This window comes from Ursus maritimus, unplaced genomic scaffold (genome assembly GCF_017311325.1).
Source record: "Ursus maritimus isolate PB19 unplaced genomic scaffold, ASM1731132v1 scaffold_2, whole genome shotgun sequence".
Taxonomy (NCBI): Eukaryota; Metazoa; Chordata; class Mammalia; order Carnivora; family Ursidae; genus Ursus; species Ursus maritimus.
In genome coordinates, this window is record NW_024424452.1 from 99,844,260 (window position 1) to 99,863,517 (window position 19,258).

At 38.7% G+C, this 19,258-nt stretch overlaps 1 protein-coding gene across 3 annotated transcripts in view; it reads left to right on the top strand.

Moving 5' to 3' along the window:
- NR5A2 (nuclear receptor subfamily 5 group A member 2) overlaps positions 1-19,258 on the top strand; it is a 139,240-nt gene that overhangs the window by 35,947 nt on the left and 84,035 nt on the right. The window lies entirely within an intron of this gene.

Genomic DNA, 19,258 nt, shown 5'->3' on the forward strand with positions numbered 1-19,258 from the left:
CAACAACAACAACAAAGAGAACACTATGGCTGTAGGCTCAGCAAAGGGAGTATGTATGAATCCCCTGTAACTGTCAAAGACATCTTGAAAATTCTCCTTGTCAAGTAGTAGTGAGGGTTTCTGTGCCTGGCAAGGCAGTTCTACTTCAGTTGTTTGAGCCAAATCTCCACACCATCCCGCAGCTGGTTACCAATGTTTTCCTCACTTTTCACTTCCTCCTTGGAAATCAGCCTCAAAGGCAATGCTTTTGACCTGCCATGCCAAGTCTGTGAATTCTTCATACGTGCTGTACTCTAAAGGAATAGCCAAAAACGATGTGCGATCTGAAAGTCGATAGGACGATGGGGTCCCGCTGCTGTTCATTTCTCTCAGAAAACTGAAAGAAAACCACATTATCTTGAATATTTAGAAACATCACTAGGATTACACAACATTCAGGATTAACTTTACAACCAAACTTGATCCAGCTTCTAATTCTGTAAGAATGCTTGTTCTTTACATGACAGGTAGAATAATTGGCCAATAGGTCCAAAGTCTGTCCTTTATTGTGCAATAAGGGCATTGCAAAGGCAGAACGTAACCTCACGCCAGTGCCTTTAAAGGCATTAGCCTCTGTCTTTCATTTTGGGAGCGTCCGCGTAACTGGCCTTTCATCAATGGTTCATAGTATTGGTTTTTCAAGTCTACAGCAAGACCACCTCCTGTGAATTGACTATCACATTTCTAAATACCCTGTTTACAGAAGATTTTACCTGGGAGAGCAGGATAATTATTTCATTTAAACTAAAAGCATATTTTTATGGGAATGAGACGCAGTAAAAGCACAGGGTACATGTTGAGTTAACGTGCTCAAGACTGAGAGGGAGACAAACTCCTCAGTCGGAAAGGCAACACATATACATTTAAGCAACATTAAATATATATTTTTGGTACTATGACAATCCTCATAATGATGTTTTAAATGATTTTTAATTCGTGTTACTGATTTTATACAGACACACCCACATTCGTTTGCTAGAAAATAATTACACACACCCAAGTGGTTCTCCCTGGCACTTGTGTGTATATCACAGAATTTTGAGGGCATATCCTGTTTTTAGCCGTGTTCTCTGAAATGTTGGCTCATTCTAAGACCCGTTGTTCTATTTTGACCACTGTATCCTGCCTACTCTGAAATCACTACAAATGCTTCTTTACCACACATCCGATCATCACAGTAGTGCGTTTTTGATCTAAGATGGTGATGAATAAGAGGCTTTCTTTGCTTGTTGCCTAATTAAAAAAAAAAAAACCAACTAAATACTACATTTCCCCTTGTAAAATAATGATATAGATTTAGTGTTTGTGCAAAAGCGTTGGCAATAGAATTCTTCAAAAGTTTTCCTTTGGGTGATGAAAAGCTGTTATATTATTTTCACTAGCTAATCAGATGTAATTGGGTAGCTTGAAGCGCCTTAGATTTTCCTTGTACAGTTATCAAAGTGGGAAATGTAACTCAGGGAGCTGATGAAAGGCGTCTCTCATGGTATTCTTTCAATTATAGATCTTACAGAGTGAATGAAAGAACAGGTCTGCTGCTAAGAACTCAGAAGCCCGAAATGCCCCTTAATGTTAACTGCTGTATTAGCTAGTTAACACGTTATTATATATTTTAATTGATTCTTGCTCCAGCTTTGGAGAAAAAACCATTCTGGATCCTTGGGCACAATAACATTGCTGTTTACAATTAGGTTCAAATCATGTCAGATACTTAGAGTGAAAACCGTAGCTCTGGTTCATTTTTGTGGGGAATAACTTGCTTTAAAAGCATTCATATTTTGCACTCATGTATTGGGATTCATGGTTATGAGTGTTTTTGAAGGAGTCTTATTTGACCATTGAGAATTACTTTTATGGTTTTATCAATGAAATGTCGCAATCTTGAAAACATAACTTCATTGCAGGCATATATTTGGATGGGTGCAACTGAGGTTGTAGCTTTTGAAAAGCATCTAAACACACTATGTCTGCATTTCATCAGGATGTAGCATTTCTCTTTAGGGTTGAATCACACTCCAGCTGCCCCTAAAACACCTCTGGCACGAATCATTTGTTGTGATTTAGGATTAGGTTAGATTCGTTTTTTTTACATTCATTAATTCATTTGTTCACTAGCTCATTCTTCAAACATTTAGTGAGCCCCTACTGTGTGTCAGTCTCTGCTGAATTGCTAGAGATAAAAACAAAAGCAGTCCTCACTTGTTACATATTAAGCACTCCGGGCACTTGCCTCCATTGAAGTAGAACTCACTGGCATGAATGCAGCAGTAAAATACAGTGGCCAGCCCTGCCCTGGAAATCTTGTGCAGGTACTTGTGATGGGCACGCCAAGGATCCTGACTGTGCTCACACCCATGTTTAAGATTCTATTTGAACTGAAAAATAGAAGTTAATTCTCACAGATGACAAGCCGATCCTTGAGAAACATGGCCTTAGTCCAGTAATGACTGAAATGGAGAGAGCTTTGCCCAGAATGTAGTGCAAGCTCTTTGGAGGGCACCTAATCCAGCGTGGGGCAGGGGTGGGGTATGGTCTGAGGAGGGGGGAGGTAACATCTAAGGGGAGTCTTGAGGGTTGAGCAGGAGCTGTGAACCAGAGGAGTAAGTGGGAGGGAGAGCTTCAGGGAGGCGTTACCAGCAGAGAACAGCTTATGCAAAATCAGAGGCATTGGCATTATGCTTCTGGGGAGCTGCGGATAATTCCTATAGCTGAGGAAGTGACAGGTGCAGCTAGACCACCTACAGCTAGGTGAGCAGGGGCCCTTACACGAGGTCCTTATGTATGGATTTTATTCAAGGCAAGGGAAGCCATCATGGGAGGTTAAGTACAGGAGCCCCAGAGGGATTGGAAATAGACCATAGTGACTGCGGGCCATATGTGTACTGTGTTATTTCATGATTCCAGTTTCGGTACAGATTTTCCTTTGTTTCCCAGCATTTAGCTGGTAGTCCATTCCAATATTGTCTAAAAGGTATTCTTTGAATTTTGTCCTTGTTGCAAAGAAGGTATATGGTTAATACCTTTAACATACTTAATTATGTTTGTTTTTCTTTCAAGGTGGCCTTTTGCCTCTGTGTAAATTTCCGTTATTGGTGACATGTATGTATTTGAGGTCTTGGTCCTTGTTTCATGGTTTTTTTTTTTTTTTAAAGATTTTATTTATTTATTTGATGGAGAGAGAGACAGCCAGCGAGAGAGGGAACACAGGCAGGGGGAGTGGGAGAGGAAGAAGCAGGCTCCCAGTGGAAGAGCCCGATGTGGGGCTCGATCCCAGGACCCTGGGATCACGCCCTGAGCTGAAGGCAGACGCCCAACAACTGAGCCACCCAGGCGCCCCCTTGTTTCATGTTTAAATAAACATGATATTTTATTTTTTTATTTTTATTTTTTTTAAAGATTTTATTTATTTATTTGACAGAGATAGAGACAGCCAGCGAGAGAGGGAACACAAGCAGGAGGAGTGGGAGAGGAAGAAGCAGGCTCATAGCAGAGGAGCCTGATGTGGGGCTCGATCCCATAACGCTGGGATCACGCCCTGAGCCGAAGGCAGACGCCCAACCCCTGTGCCACCCAGGCGCCCCTAAATAAACATGATATTTTAATATTTCTTCAGTAGCACATATTTTTTGACCAGGATGTTTTTAAAACGGAAAGTTAACCTCAGACTGATCTATTGCTCTTTAGTCTTCATCATTGATTTAATGGCATCAAATCAGCCTTCCAGTTTATTGTATATATTGAAGGGGGGTTGTCTAGCCCAGTGTACCTAAAGTGATTACACATGAGCTTTTGAAACACTTGTTCTAGGTTCTAGCTCCAACCTGATGAATGATTCCTTCCTTCATTCAGCATACGTTCATTAAATACCCACTCTGTGCCCAGTCGTGTTCCAGACCAGGGGATACTGTACTGAGCAGGATCAACAAGGGTACTGCTTTTATTAGTGCTCACACTCTCATGGAAAGGAAGCAGGTGATAAACAAGCCAATAAAAATAATGAGAACTGATAGCATAAAAGAGTGAGTAGGGTATAGGGAGGGAGGGAGCTCTTGGTATCAGAGAAGTGACATGAAGAGCTGATACTTGAGCTAAAATCTCAATGGCAGTAAAGAAGTAGTCTTGCTAAATCTGGAGATACAGAAATCCAGGTACAGGAACAGCAAGTGCAACAGCCCTGAGGTAGAAACTAGCTTGGTGTTTTCAAGAAACCTGAAGAAAGCCAGTGAGCATAGAAATTCATGATTGAGGGGGGGAAAGTGGGTCTTGCTAAGTAGAAAGATTTTGCATGGTCCAGCTCATGTAGGGCTTAGATTTTATTCTGTTTGGAACAGGAAACTATAGTAGGATTTTAAGCAATGGAGTGACTGCATCAAATCCTCATTATAAAAATCTTGCTCTGGCTACAGGTGGAAAATGGGTTGAAAGGAGGAAGGAGATCCAGCAAGTGAGGAGGGCTAGTGTGGTGGCTTAGATCAGGGCATGATAGTGGAGATAGGGAGAAGTGGACAGATTCAGGATATATGTTGAAGTAAAGCTGACAGAAGGTGCCAAAAAGGGCTTTGAGAGAAAAGAATGAGACAAGACAAGTTTTTGGCTTAAGCTGTTGAGAGCCATTTATTGAGAAGGGGAACCATAATCTCTAATAGCAAGGACTGCAAATTTTCTAGAAAGCTCCCTGAAGACATAGTTTCAGAAGCCAGAGTTGGTCCTTCGATGTCCTCTTTGGGAATTACTGGTTTATTCTGATCCCTCTTTTTATTCACGAGCACACAGCTAAACCACCCTGTGCACTTAAGAATTCGAGCTCTTCTGAAAGGGAGGGATTCTCTACCATCCTCTCCAGTCTATTTCAGAGTTTAACAGCAGTCAAGACATTGTCTTACATACAACTTAACCCTTTCTTGTGCAGTATTGTCACTCCCTCTGGGTCTGTCCGTACAGTCAGAGCATGAGGTTACTCTCCACTTGATCCTAACTTTTTATTTAATTACTTGTTGAGTAGGTGCCTCATGAAAACCTAAAAATATTCTGTCATTAAGAGATCCAAACTTTTTTCATAATTTAGACAGAGGAGTCTTGTTCTGTTCTGTTTTGTTTTAGAGAGAGCAAGCGAGCGCAGGAGCTGGAGGAAGGGGAGGGCAGAGAGAGAGGGAGAGAGAATCTGAAGCAGGCTCCATGCCCAGTGCAGAGCCCAGTGCGGGGCCATATCTCAACAACCCTGAGATCATGACCTGAGCCAAAACCAAGAGTCGTACACTTAACCAACTGAGCCACCCAGGGGGCCCCAAGATAGAAGAGTCTTAAGACTGGATCACTAGGGCCACCTGGTTGGTTCCGTTGGTTAAATGTCTGCCTTCTACTCGGTCATGATCCCAGAGCCCTGGGATTGAGGCCCCCCCCCCCCACACACCGCCGTCGGGCTCCCTGCTCCGCACAGAGTCCGCTTCTTGCTCTCCTTCTGCCCCTCCTCCTGCTCATGCTCTCTCTCATATAAATAAATAAAATCTTAAAAAAAAATGGATCCCTATGCTGACCATACCAACCAGGTTGCAAATTCAGTCTGAGTGGCATACAGGGAAATTAATGGATGAGAACATTCAGTGCTTGCCCCACATGACTTTTTTGTTCTAAGATTGGCTCTGAGCTGAAGGAAGAGGGGGACTTCGGACCCCTTGCGGTAAAGGTGTAGAATGCTACCTTTAAAAGTATTTTTCATACTTCGGTATGGATTCTATAGAAGAATTTGACCCAAAGTTTGGGTGCCTGGACATAGGCCTGGTTTGTTTTCCTCCATAGTCCTTTTTAATGAGGATAAAATTCTTTCTAAGCATTAGCTCCAATCCTTCAGTTATCTTTGCTGTTCTTCTAAAAACGTTTTCAGCTTTTTTTCCATAGTAACAACAAAATATCCAAGCTATGATCTTTCTACTGCTTCTCTCTGCCTGATGCAGAGCAGTGGGCAGGGTTTGAATTATAAAACAAATCCAGGGATTTATCTATGAAAGTCTAGATGAGCATGAATATGTCATAGCAGAATTAATAACCCTGCTCATAGCAATGAGTGTTTTATCTGTTAGAATTCTCCAGTCTCCTGATATTCCAAAAGGTCTTGGTTTCCCACTCCTTAGCACCTTACTTACTTTACTTTTAAGCCTTGAGAAAAAAAGTGGCATTATTTTGTCTGATACCTTTGCAGTTGCAAAAACTTCTTACAAGTTTGCTTGCTAACCCAGGTCAGTGATCACTTGCAGCAGAGGTTAGAGCCCAGCCTTGTGCCTCCTGGAGCTGACACAGTTTAGGAAGCTCTTGATGAAAGAGAATGTATACGTATCTTCTCTTTTGCACATTTTATAAACACAGACCTTCTGTGTACAATTGCTTGGATCTGTGGAGAGCCAAGAAAGTGCCTGCACGTGGGAAGGTTTCTGAAGCTTAAGTTCTTCAGTGCAGGTGAAAGTCTTCTGATTTGCACATGTGTATATATACATGTGCTTCTGTCATATCATAGGTGTATGTCAGCTCACCCAATATACAACTTTAAATGTTTTATAATTCAATGTCAGCCACATGTCCGTAAAGCAATAAATAAGTAGTAGCTGGAACCAAAGGAGTATATGTTAATTAAGTGAATGGGCAGCAGAACCCCTTTATGGACTTTTGGTTTGAAAAGCAATGAGAGCAAGAAGGCAGTCTAATGACTTCTATGAGCCAAGATGTATCTTTGAGTGTCTTATGGTTTCTTTGTCTAAATAGTCCACAAGGCAAGAATATCCTTTCAATAAAATGATTCATCAGGAGATTTCATGGACTGTTTCTGCATAATAACATTTAGTAGAAAGTCTGTTCTAAAAATTGGATATATAAATAAGTCTGAATTAGAGCTGTTGTAAGTTTCTGGTTTTTGCTCTGAGAATGCACCACACCCGATTATGTATCAACATGAGCAGAAATGATGTTAACAGAGTGTCAGTCTTTGTGTGTTGGCCATCAAGTAAATTGGAGAATCTGGAAGAATTAGTAGGGAATAACTGAAACATGTTGGCATAGTTTGTAAGAGAGAGTGAAAATAAATTTATCTTTTGAAATAAGAACAAAACGACCAACTTTCCCTAAATAGGTATCCTTTTAAGAGGTGGACTTTTTGAGTCATTTTCTTTGGTTAGGAATTACTTCCCCAGGTGGCCAACTGGTGAGAGAATTTAGGGATCAGTTACCTCATATGTAGAACCACTTTGACTAAGGTTCTTTGATTTCTAAATTAAGTATACCATACACAACACTTTCAGAGAGAAAAACTCCTGTCCACAAAATACTATTTCAACTGCTTTTGAAGTTTTGGTTTTTCTACAGTTTGGTTTTCTATCCTGCTTCACCTGAGGAGGGAGAAACAAACCTTAATATACCAGTAATTCCCTTAGACCTGAAAGCACTTTGCGGCACAGACGTAAGGTTTTACAAAGGTTTCTGAAGTAAGGAGTATTTATTTAGCTTTAACTTTACCAAAACAAAACGTTAGGTAAAAACACATCGAAGGGCACTTAAACCAACAGTGGTGAGCAAGCTCCTTTGTTCTGTTACATTTGAGTGTAAGGCAGATCCAGTTGTTAAATTATCCCATATTGAGAATTGGAGAATAAACGTCCACATAATTGCCCTCACTTTCCCTGACCCTCTTAGTTCGATCAGTTCTAGAGCAGAGGACTAAAAAAATATTTTTATTCAAAGAGAGCTTTTGAGATTGAATGCTATAATTAAATGCTGATTGTTTTTCTAAATAGACTATTTCGGATTTAAAAAAACCCTAATTATCTCCGTTCTAGTGGATTTTAAGGTTGTGATGAAAAGCAGAGCTGATAGTCAGTGAGACCACGAGAGCCTGTACCACCTGTGTTACTCAGCATCTCACTGCTCGGAGATAGAGCCAGTTATAATATTTAATACATTTTTTCCCCGAAGATCTTAAAAGTTGATCAGTTTAAAAATAGATGTACACAAACCATCTCCAGTTTGAATTTGTGATTAAAACAGTCTATGCGGTGTGATAAAGGCTCTGTGGATGTGGGATACTGGTTGACGGTGACAGAATGTACTTTTTGTTGTCTTAGATGTGGGAAAGATTTGGTCCACGTCTGATGTAACTGTCTTGATAAGGAAGTACTTACAAAGCGATAGGATGTAACTCACTTATCAAAAATCAAGGTGAAGGAGTAGCAGAAGTAAATCTGACAGAATTAATCTTTCCACTTTCGGATGCTTCTTATACCAGAAAACCCACTGGCTTCAAAGCATATTCCTAGGTGTGACCACTTACAGAGACCCTGTATCCCAGAAAGCAACTTGGGGATGAGGGGAACGGAAGGAAGCATTTTTTAGCATTATTTTTTCTAACCATGTTATGTAGTGAATGGATATCTTTTAAATTATAGTCTGTTGATTAATAAATTAATGGCCGGTTAGCTATCATAGCAATTTTGCTTCAATAGCAAGACAAAATTTGAGTGATTTGAGAATGTGTGATCTATAATATATGTGAAAATCTTTTCATGAAAACACCGAAATGTCAAATAATAAGTTTCCATGTAAAATTTTGGGGAAAAATATTTTATACCCCTGCCCCCATCGAAATCTGTTTTTAGTTAATACGGAAATGGGAGTAAAATATTTTATTGAGTCTAAATATAGGCTTTCATATATTAAAAGAAAAGCTATTTACAGGTAATTTGTTACTAAATAAAATCTTGGAGGAACACTTTAAATTACCAAAAAGGTAAGGTAACAATAAACACAGGAAATATAAATGAATAAAGTGTTCACAGAGTCATGCTGCTTTCTGGACTATAAATAACCCCCCAACTCTGCCACTATTATTAGCATGTATGAACAAAAGAAGATGCTAGAAATAGAAAGGGGAAGAGCATCTTGGTGAGCCTTGTATTCCATGGCATAGGAAATGTTTCTAGCAAGCTCATGAATTTAGGGGGTTAATTGATTTTTAAAAAGGACATTTCCATGCTGTCTGTTTGCCAAGGAAATTCTTTTACTGGCATGTTTGTAAAATTGGCAGGCTGATGTTTCCTCTGGGTGACACAAGGTGTGATGAAGAATTTTATCTTTACTTCCTTACTAAAATCAGCACTGATTGCTTGCTTTTTTGTTAACTTATTTGGTTATTATCAGATTACATCTATGGACGATCAGTCAATGCAGTGGAAGTTGGAAGGTGGGGGGGGGGTACAGATAGTAGGCAGCTTTGGAAAGAAGCCTGGTCTCAGTTTCACCAGGGCCACCAGTGAGCTCTATGGCTTTGGTCAAAGCAATTTATAAATAACTCTGCACCACAGTTTCCTGATTGATTAATGTAGCAAACATATATTGATCTCCAATATTCCAGGCATGTGCTAAGCAGTAGGGATACAAGGTAAATAAAAATACCTTGTCCCTGCTTCACAAGCTACCCGTGGCAGAAGGGACAGACCTGTGAACACATAATCAGAATTTACAAAGAATGTATCACAGAGTTGATACGTGTGAGAACACAGGGCAGAAGAACTCTGTCTATGTAAGGGGCACTGGGGAAACATTTCTGTTTTATTTTTTATAACAAAAGGACTCATATACATGAATATGACAGATCTACTTCGAATTTCTGATTGTCTGCTTATTAACTTGTTTCTTTTTGATTATTAAATTATGAGTACAATTATTTGAGAACCAATTATAAAACTGTAGTTGAAAGTGAGAGAAACACAAATTTCAAGTACTTCTGTTTTGTTTTTAATCGGTATAGACCAGAATTAAATGAAGATTAACTTCTCCAGATTTGAATATGTTTTCCCGTAAGTAGTAATGATAGCAATTATTTTTTAAATAGCCATGGTTTTTGTGATTTGCAGGATATGAAATACAAAGAAGTGGTATTGAGTAATATTAGTTTTTTAAAACACCAGTTACTCAATCACAAACTATAGGTATATTCTGTTGAAAGAGATCATCTTCTAGGTAAACTAAGTATTAGAATTGCCTCTCTCCAGTAGAAATTTATTGTTTTCCTATGATCAGTAAGAGAGCTCTGTGATTATTTCATTTAGCAATTTATCCAGCAGATAGTTTTGTGGGCCTGCTATGTGCAATGTCAAACGAGATAAACAGTATCTTATGGAATATGTTCCAATGTCTTTTTAGAATGAAACGTTTAAAAAGTACATGCAAGTCAGATATTGATTGCATGTTCCACCTGGCACTTCCTTATTATGTGACCCCATTTTTAACCACGAAAAAGAGGGAAGCCTCTTTGCTTCAGCAATATGCGAATTAATTTTGAGTATGCAAATAATTTGAGCAGACACTGATTTAGAAATACTGTTGTGAATAATTTCCACTTCCATGATTGCTTTTGTTAAAACTAAATGCCAAATTAGAGAAAAGGTGTAAAATAAGAGCAGAAATCTGTCCTATGCACTTGAGTGGTTATTAGTGGGTTAGCACAAACCATCACTCTTATACGTTCAACTGCAAAAGCAAAAGTCCCATGTCTGTGTTCTGTGTCCACCTCTCCATTTATCGCATTCATACTAGCTTTTCTCTGGCTGCTCTTTGCCTTCTTCCTTTTAACTTTTTGGACTAAGGTGAGGATACACTAGTCAGGAGTCTTTTTGAGCCCTCTAGCTAAGTTTTCGGAAAACATAAGCACGCTAGTTTGAATTTAGAACAAATACAAGTGTATATAAAAGCTCTTCTGGTTTCATTTGATTTTTTTTTTGTTAAGAAACAATAGTGTTTATTTATCATGTTTGGCTTAGAATTTCTTCGGTATTCAGTTCTTTTAATTTTAAAAAGAAACTAAACTCAATAACATCTTTAGGAAACAAAGTAGTTTTCAGTTGAGGGTGGGTGAGGAAGTTATATGAAGATTGAGTGGGAACCTCAACCCAAGGACATAATAGACAAGAAACAATTTTTTTTCTCCCTTTTCTTCAGAAGTAGTCTTCCGCATGGTTTAATGTGCTAACATAACCCCGGTTCCAATATTTCAAAAGATACAGAACTTCCCAGCATGATGATAAAGTTTTCCTGTGTTCCAATAATAAAACCTCAACGTACCAGTGATTTCCAGTTCCTTTGTGGTTCAGCAACTTGTGAAGACCAACTAAGTCCTAAGTACTCAGCCTGCAGTATCAGTGTGGGAGTCGGAAACAGATGTTCACGGGACAATGCCATTTGTTGTCACTGTCGATACTATGTGGCAACTTTCCCAAACGAAATTGTTTGTGGATGGAAAAGAATGTAAGCAGTGATTCATGCCCAGGAATTTTTTTTTTTTTTTTTTTTTTGGCTGCAGGCTAACCGTATTTTATTTGCTTTAAATCATAGAACATTAGTGGATTAAAAGTTTTAGGATAACTTACTATCAGACTGTCTTTTCCATTTTTTTGGTCCAGCATTTCTTTTTAAAAGGTGTGACTAATTTAGGTGCTTTACTGAAAACGTTAAATGCCTTACTTTTATCTGAGAGTTCAGATAAATGAATGACGTGCCTTGATTAGTATTTTTATTCATAATTTAGAAGCATAGAGAATTCAAAATCATCAAACATTAAGTAGAAACGTTTATGGGTTTAAAAAAACATTTATTTTGATGGTAGGCATTGCATGACCTTGGTTTGAAATTTTCATGAATATTACAAAGGAGTATCCACTAACTCGTAGTTACAATACGAGACAATGGATTTATCTGTGCCAATTAAATAGTAATTTATAGAGAAACTTAAAATGTGCTCACAATGAAATAGGCACAACAAAGCTACTTAAACATTCGGCCCACCATGTCATATGACATATACATAAAGCCATCTTATTCAGGAAGAAAACCTACCAAGAATTCAAAGCATAGTATCTCTCATTCTAGTAACGTTTTGATAAAAACAAATTTTAATCCACAAATGAAAGTCTTTTCATGTTTATTCATAACAACAGATGCCTAAGGCCATAATTATAAAATGTTTTATGTTCTTTTAAATAATAGGTATCTCTTATAATTAGGTTTCTACATCACAGAAAAATTATTTTAAGAGACATGAAACGAAATCTGACTTTTAAACAACAGCCAAAGGACAGATTGGTGTCACATGTCCTGGAAGGGTCCTACACTAGGAAGCGAGAGTCTGGAGTTCTAGTTGCTCTAACCATCACTTTAATAAATTATGATCGTGCGCCCCTCTCTTGCTTGGCTTCTTTGTCTCACCTGCAAGGTGATGGGTCAGCCTGACTGACCTCTAGGATTCTTTCAGGCTCTCAAAGTTTTTGATTCTAGTTTGGTTATAAAACCTTTCAAGATCTCAAATCTTACTTTCTAGCAGTCACTGTTGGTGATTTCTTTGGACCACAAACACCTTTGAGTATCTGATGAAAGCTATTATTAATCTTCCCGGGAAAATGCATAAACAGAAAGTTTTGCATGCAATCCTAGAGCTTCATAGAGCCCTTGGAGCCTAAGGGTGGTCCCAGGTTAAGAACACGGTGGCTCTCTAAAGAAGGTTGGTATCATGTTTCTGTGAAGATTTAAGAGGTATTTTAAAATTGTGTCAAACTTCAACATCTTAACTTTCCAGTTATTTTTTTAAGGGTGATGGTTTTTACCTTCCAACATTTCTAAGTTAGAAACTTAACATTGGTATCATCATGCTTGAAGAGCAAAAACACATGTTAGTTGGCCAACTAAAGACCTGCATAGTACTTGAAAGAAATACTGTGTGCGTGCAACTAAAGCATAGGGTTACAAAGGATGCCACTATATCCCAGCTGGAGTCTTTGCTTTAGAACAGGAAATGAATGAACGAAGGTATGCTGCATCTCTCCATCAGCAAACCCAAACTGGTTATTGTTGTGATTGTTGTTGTTTTTAATGGGTGAAAAATTCAAAATTAAATACTCCTACCAAAGAGATGAGGGGCCTAGGGAATACTGGAATACTCAAAGTGACTGGAGAAAGTCATCATTTAAGTAATAAAAACAAACCAGAAAGTAGTTCTGATTCAGATTTAGGAACGTGTAAACTGCTAATTTCCTTCCAGTGCACATCTCTGTTTTTTTAAAACATTCGTGGGCAATTCTACATTTTCGTAAATTATCATTTGGAGAAAGCTTTGGACTTTTTTTTTTTTTTTTTTTTTTTTTAAGTTTTTTTTTTTTTTTTTTTTTTTTTTAAGATTCTATTTATCTGTTTGACACACAGAGAGAGAGAGAAAAAGTAGGCAGAGCAGGAGGCAGAAGGAGAGGGAGGCAGAAGGAGAGGGAGAGAAGCAGGCTCCCCACTGAGCAACTGAGCAGAGCCTGATGTGGGACTTGATCCCAGGACTCCGGGATCATGACCTGAGCCAAAGGCAACCACTTAACCGACTGAGCCACCAGGTGCCCCAAGCTTTGGACTCTTGAAAGTACTGCTATACACGGGATCTCATTTGATCCTTTAGTTACTATCATTTTTTTAATGCATAATACATAACTAAACATGTGTGATTCATTTTAATGACTAGTGTTAAGGCTCAAACATTTACCAAACCACTTACTTCACCTAGAAAATGTAGACGCTTTCATAAAATTTCTTTTTGCCTTCATAACCAGAGCTTTTAGATTCTCAAACTGAAAATTCTTCATGGGCTCTTTTTACATTATTCAATTTCTCTTAATTTCTCTGTATTAAGGTCAAATTCGATAGATTTCTGTCGCCTGTCTTTGGCCTTCACAGCACCTATCAGGCATTAGCAAGAAAACAGAAATTCTAATCCCGCTGTTAAAGGAAAGCCCCCAATTCCACTTGACAGAAATGATTTCAATTAGGGAGTCCCTGGCCTACCTTTTCTGTTTCACGAGAACAAATGTTATTGGTATAAGGGGAAATCCTTGGATCCCGGAGAACCCGCTCACCGTGGAACAGAGTTACTTAGAGTGCTCCGAATCCCATCTTTGATCTCTGGCGATATTTTTCTCTGTTATGTCACAGAGGTCACCTGGCTCATATGTGACAAACTGCCTGCATAAGTCACAGTGCCAGTGGCAGAGATTTGTAACCATGCCCCTGGTCCATTGCCTTTGAATTATTTCACAGGCCCGCTGCTTTACATTTACACTCTGTCGGAAGATGAACAGGGGAAGGGAGTAAAATCAAGGGCAGGGTCTCATCCTGAAGGACAAGGGGAAACAGGTGGAAGGTTAATGGCCCTGGAGCGATTCCACAAGCCTCTCAGGCTTGATATATGGGCCTCGGGCCTAAAACGGGCATTGGCTTTCAAAGATATATTATTTCATTTGAGGAGAGACATTCTGGAGTTCCTGCATTTGTCTGCTGATAGATGACCCTCTGTCCACAATTGGTTATGGCGTGTGAGTTTTCCTTGGGCCTGCTCCCGTACATAAAAATTTTGCTGAGCTCTCCAACCTTTCACATGCCTTTAAGAATGGGACGTGTGCAAGCCTGTTGGCAGGCTGTTGGATTTTTGTTGCTGCTATTTTAGTAGTTCCTTTTGAACCATGAGGCAAGTGGGGGATAAAAGACACTTCTGTTCATTCATACATAACTTGATAAGAGTGGCCTTGCCCAAAAAAAAGGGGGGGATGTGAGAGGTTTGTTGGGCATCAGACGTGTGTCGGTCTGGTAAGATGAGCTCAGTGCAGTATTCAGTCATTTGAGTTTCAAAAGTGGCTTCCATAGAAGATAGATACCACCAAACAGCTCTTGACTTTGTAACTGTTTTGCACTCTCTTTAAGCTTTTAATAAATGGCTTACTCTGTTTTGTTACTGTGTTCAGAAAGTTTGAGGTGATTTGGGGTAAGGGGGTGAACCGAGAGCTGGAAAAAGATGCTTCACAGAGGCTGGTGATGGATTTGCCCTGCAAGGACCGCTAGGCAGCGCTACCAAAAATCTGTCTAATGGCTCAAATGTTACAAATGAATTGAATTGGTCACCAGATTAATGGAACCAGTCTCTTGAATGAACCTTGTGTGGCCTTTAAAAAGTTGTCCTACGGAGTCTAAGACTGCTAGTCACTTAGCCCCTGCCTCCAAATGTTCATAGATTTAACCCTCATTAAAATATTAGGAATTATATGCCTTAATTTATAAGTGTTCTAAAACCAGTTATTAACTGTGGTTTGGGGTGTGTTTTTGTGAAATCTTTGACTTTATAATTTCTGGTAGTTGTTGTACTAGCCCTGTCAGAAAGCGAATGGATATTTTTTTGATAAGCATTAAGTAAAAATGAGCTCTATCATTCACTATCTAAACAAAAGGTGGGTTTTCTTTCCAGTTCTTTTGTGTTCCACTGCCCTTGTGTTTGGTGAATACTCACACCACCATATTAAGTGTCAAAATTCTCTTTGTGGACATTTTTAACCTGAATAGCTTTGTCGAAAGCAAATCCTCCCTTTGGAGAAACTTTACGTTGTCATTATAGATACATTGGTATTTATAGGAAGTTAATACTGGGCAACCAGTCTGATAATATATGAATACCAATCAGAATTTGCTTTTTGAATGCAGGACACTGATTGCAACCAATTACAGATACTTTCACATATATTTTAAAGACACCTTTATCACAATTCTTTTCAGACAGAAAGCCTAGCCCTTAGTAGAAAGGTGTACAGAGATGTCATATCTGACCGTTGGCTCTGTTAAAATGGGGTTTCATTTCTTTTTCTCTGGAATATTGTAAAGCACAAGTTAGACCAGAAGTGGGGAGACTGGAGAGAGATGTATTTAGTACCTGCAAGAAGGACACGTAATAGCTTCTTTTTAAAGGAAGGCTTCAGAATCACTAATTATTTAGAGTTGAATGATGAGTGTTAGCAGTCAAGAGAATCTGCTTTTCCACTTGTTGCTTGGGTAAATGAATAAAAGGCTGCCAAGGACTCCAAGCCCCCAGTTGGGGGTATCATAGATAAAATAATCCTGGCAGAAGGGCAGGTCCCAAACCACACAGCCATGCTTTTCAATCACAGAATGCAATGTGGTTGTTTTAGTCCTTTTGCTTGTGACCTAAATACCTCGTTTTTCATGTTTGAAAAGTTACCAACTATTTCAGTCATATTTACCCTTCTTCTGTGGTATTTCCCAATCAGTAGACCACAATCCTGTGGGTGATGTCAGTGCCTAAAGCAAAGATCAAATCAAAGGATCTGACATAATGGAAGCTCGTTCTGAATTAGTAAATAACGGCAGTCTTCTACATCTGTCAGAGTCCCCCAGCTCAGATGGACACCTCCATAAGCTGATCCATAGGAAGCCAAATACTTGCAAACAGTCTCTTAATTGCTCATTTGCAGTTGGACAAAATGCTAAATGCAGAAAGACTTCAAAGCCAATGGAATCTGCATTGAAAACAGGATCTCAATACACATAGTCGCTTATTGTTGCAAAATTAGAATAACAAATGTTCCCAGCATGAAGCCAACATAAACTTGCCTGAGTATTATTCAACCTGAGACTTATTCAACTTTTTTTTTTTTAAACAGCAATAGAGAAGGCATACTTCCCTGTTTGCTATTCTATACCGTTCATTTTAATGATATATTTAGGTCTCCATCACACTTTGTATTTTTACGTGTAATTACCCGTATTAAAAAAAACACTCATTAGTGTTCTGTGCCACTGACTTAATTATGCCCTTAATTAAATCTTGACTAACTGGGGGTCACTGCAGTGTCAGTGGGATTTGTCACTGTTTGTCAGCAGGTGTCTGGTTGCATCTATTTCTGGTTTTCCTATGGTTTGAATCTATTTAAGAGCTTGCTTTTTTCCTAAATGCCCGAGAAGGAGAGTTCTCATTGGAGGATAGGAATAGCAGATATTTGACAAGCAACTGCTCCTCAAAAGCTTGTTTGTAAGAGAACATTTTCGTTATGAGTCTAGGAAAATCTCTGGATTAGGGGAAAGATGTTGAAAACAGATTTGGGTACAACAGATGTACTTTAAAAAAAAATCAACATGTTTACACTTCTAGAAATTATGCTCATATTTATGTTATGTAATTCTAAATGTTTCTTAAAGAACAAAAAATGGTAGTTTTGTTATGAGACTATAACATAAAATGTTTTGTACCAGGGTACCTTGTATTAGTTAATGATTTGGTTCACATTTGTCACTGTAAAAATATAAAACAAATTACAAAAATAGGAATCAAGCTGAAACAAAAAAATGTCTTTTATGTGTCTAATGAACACAGGACGTCAATTCATTATTTGGAAGGAGTTGTAATAATATATTAAGACTACTGTATCTTCACATTTCACATTAGAATGTTTTAGACTCATGATTTTAGCCTTTACTTAGGGGAGATATAATTCCCATGTTCATGTACATAATAGGCACCTAATGTTGATCTGAGTAATTGATTAGTCCAGTAAGGCTTTTATAATTAGTTGTCAGTTTTTCCACATAAGCCCTCAAAACACCTGCTGTGAATCTACAAAACTCTCACATTTATTAATCAGTTTTTAATCTAAAAATGTATTCAAGCTACCTGAAAAGCATTTATATTTTTTTCTGGAATTAGGATGGCCCTTCTAACATAAGCCCTAAGAAACTCGACACAGACTACATGTCTCTGAGTTTTTCAGTCCAGCAAGTTTTTGAATGTGAAATCCTGATTTGAAAAATAATAACTTACTTTCATTTAAAGATAAAAAGTCACACTTTTTCTACCAGTTAAGATGTTTTTCAAAACAGATTTTTAATGGTAACTTGAAATGAGACAATAGATTACAGATGCCAGAATATCAGTAACACATAATAGTATTGTGACCTTATTGTCATTATATTTTGTCATTACATGAACAATTTTTTTTTTTACTGGTTTACCTGCAAATATAGTAGGCCAGAGTCAGAAGGAATTTTAAAAGAAATGTATACAATAGTTCAACTTAGTGTATTTCTTTTTTTTTTTTTTTAAGATTTTATTTATTTATTCGACAGAGATAGAGACAGCCAGCGAGAGAGGGAACACAAGCAGGGGGAGTGGGAGAGGAAGAAGCAGGCTCATAGCAGAGGAGCCTGATGTGGGGCTCGATCCCTTAATGCCGGGATCATGCCCTGAGCCAAAGGCAGACACCCAACCACTGTGCCACCCACGCGCCCCAACAACTTAGTGTATTTCTGAAATACAAATCAATTCATTTCCTCCTAAAGCATTAATTCCAGCTCTCTCTCTCTCTCTTTTTTTTTAAAGAGAGGGAGAGGAGTGAGAGAGACAGAGAGGAGGGTCAGAGAGGGAGAGGGAGAATCCCAAGCAGACTCCATGCCCAGCACAGAGCCCGACTGGGGCTTGATCTCACAACCCTGAGATCATGCCCTGAGCCGAAATGAAGAGTCGGACTACTAACTGACAGCCACCCAGGCGCCCCACCAGCTGTCTCTTAAGTAACAGATACTCTCGTTTGTTAGCCAAGTAATTCTCAGTGTGATTCTCATTTGACATTTCTTTTAAGTTTTCTTATCACTTTTGAGAATTTAAAATTTAAATATGTGAGTATACGCGGTTTTTAAATGGATTCAAATGACGAGGTGATAAGGATTTTTATACATTCTATGGATTCCTGTACAGTCTCTGAATGGTCCCTGGGTAATGAAAAACTAGAGTACCCACTGAAGCACATGACCTCTAGATTTCCTTACATTTATACAATTGGAGTGATAAATGTACAGTTTAATTACCATAGGATTGGTCAGATTTCTTTTTATAAAGATTTTATTTATTTATTTGACAGAGATAGAGACAGCCAGCGAGAGAGGGAACACAAGCAGGGGGAGTGGGAGAGGAAGAAGCAGGCTCACAGCAGAGGAGCCTGATGTGGGACTCGATCCCATAACGCCAGGATCATGCCCTGAGCCGAAGGCAGACGCTTAACCGCTGTGCCACCCAGGCGTCCCAGATTTTTTTTTTTTTTTAATAATGATTTTTTATTATATTATGTTAGTCACCATACAGTACATTCCCGGTTTTCGATGTAAGGCTCGATGATTCATTAGTTGTGTATAACACCCAGTGCACCATGCAATATGTGCCCTCCTTACTACCCATCACCAGTCTATCCCATTCCCCCACCCCCCTCCCCTCTGTAGCCCTCAGTTTCAGATTTTTTTTTTTTTTAAGATGTATTTATTAGAGAGAGAGGGCACGAGCCGGAGAGGCAGAGGGAGAGAGAATCTCAAGCAGATTCCTTGCCAA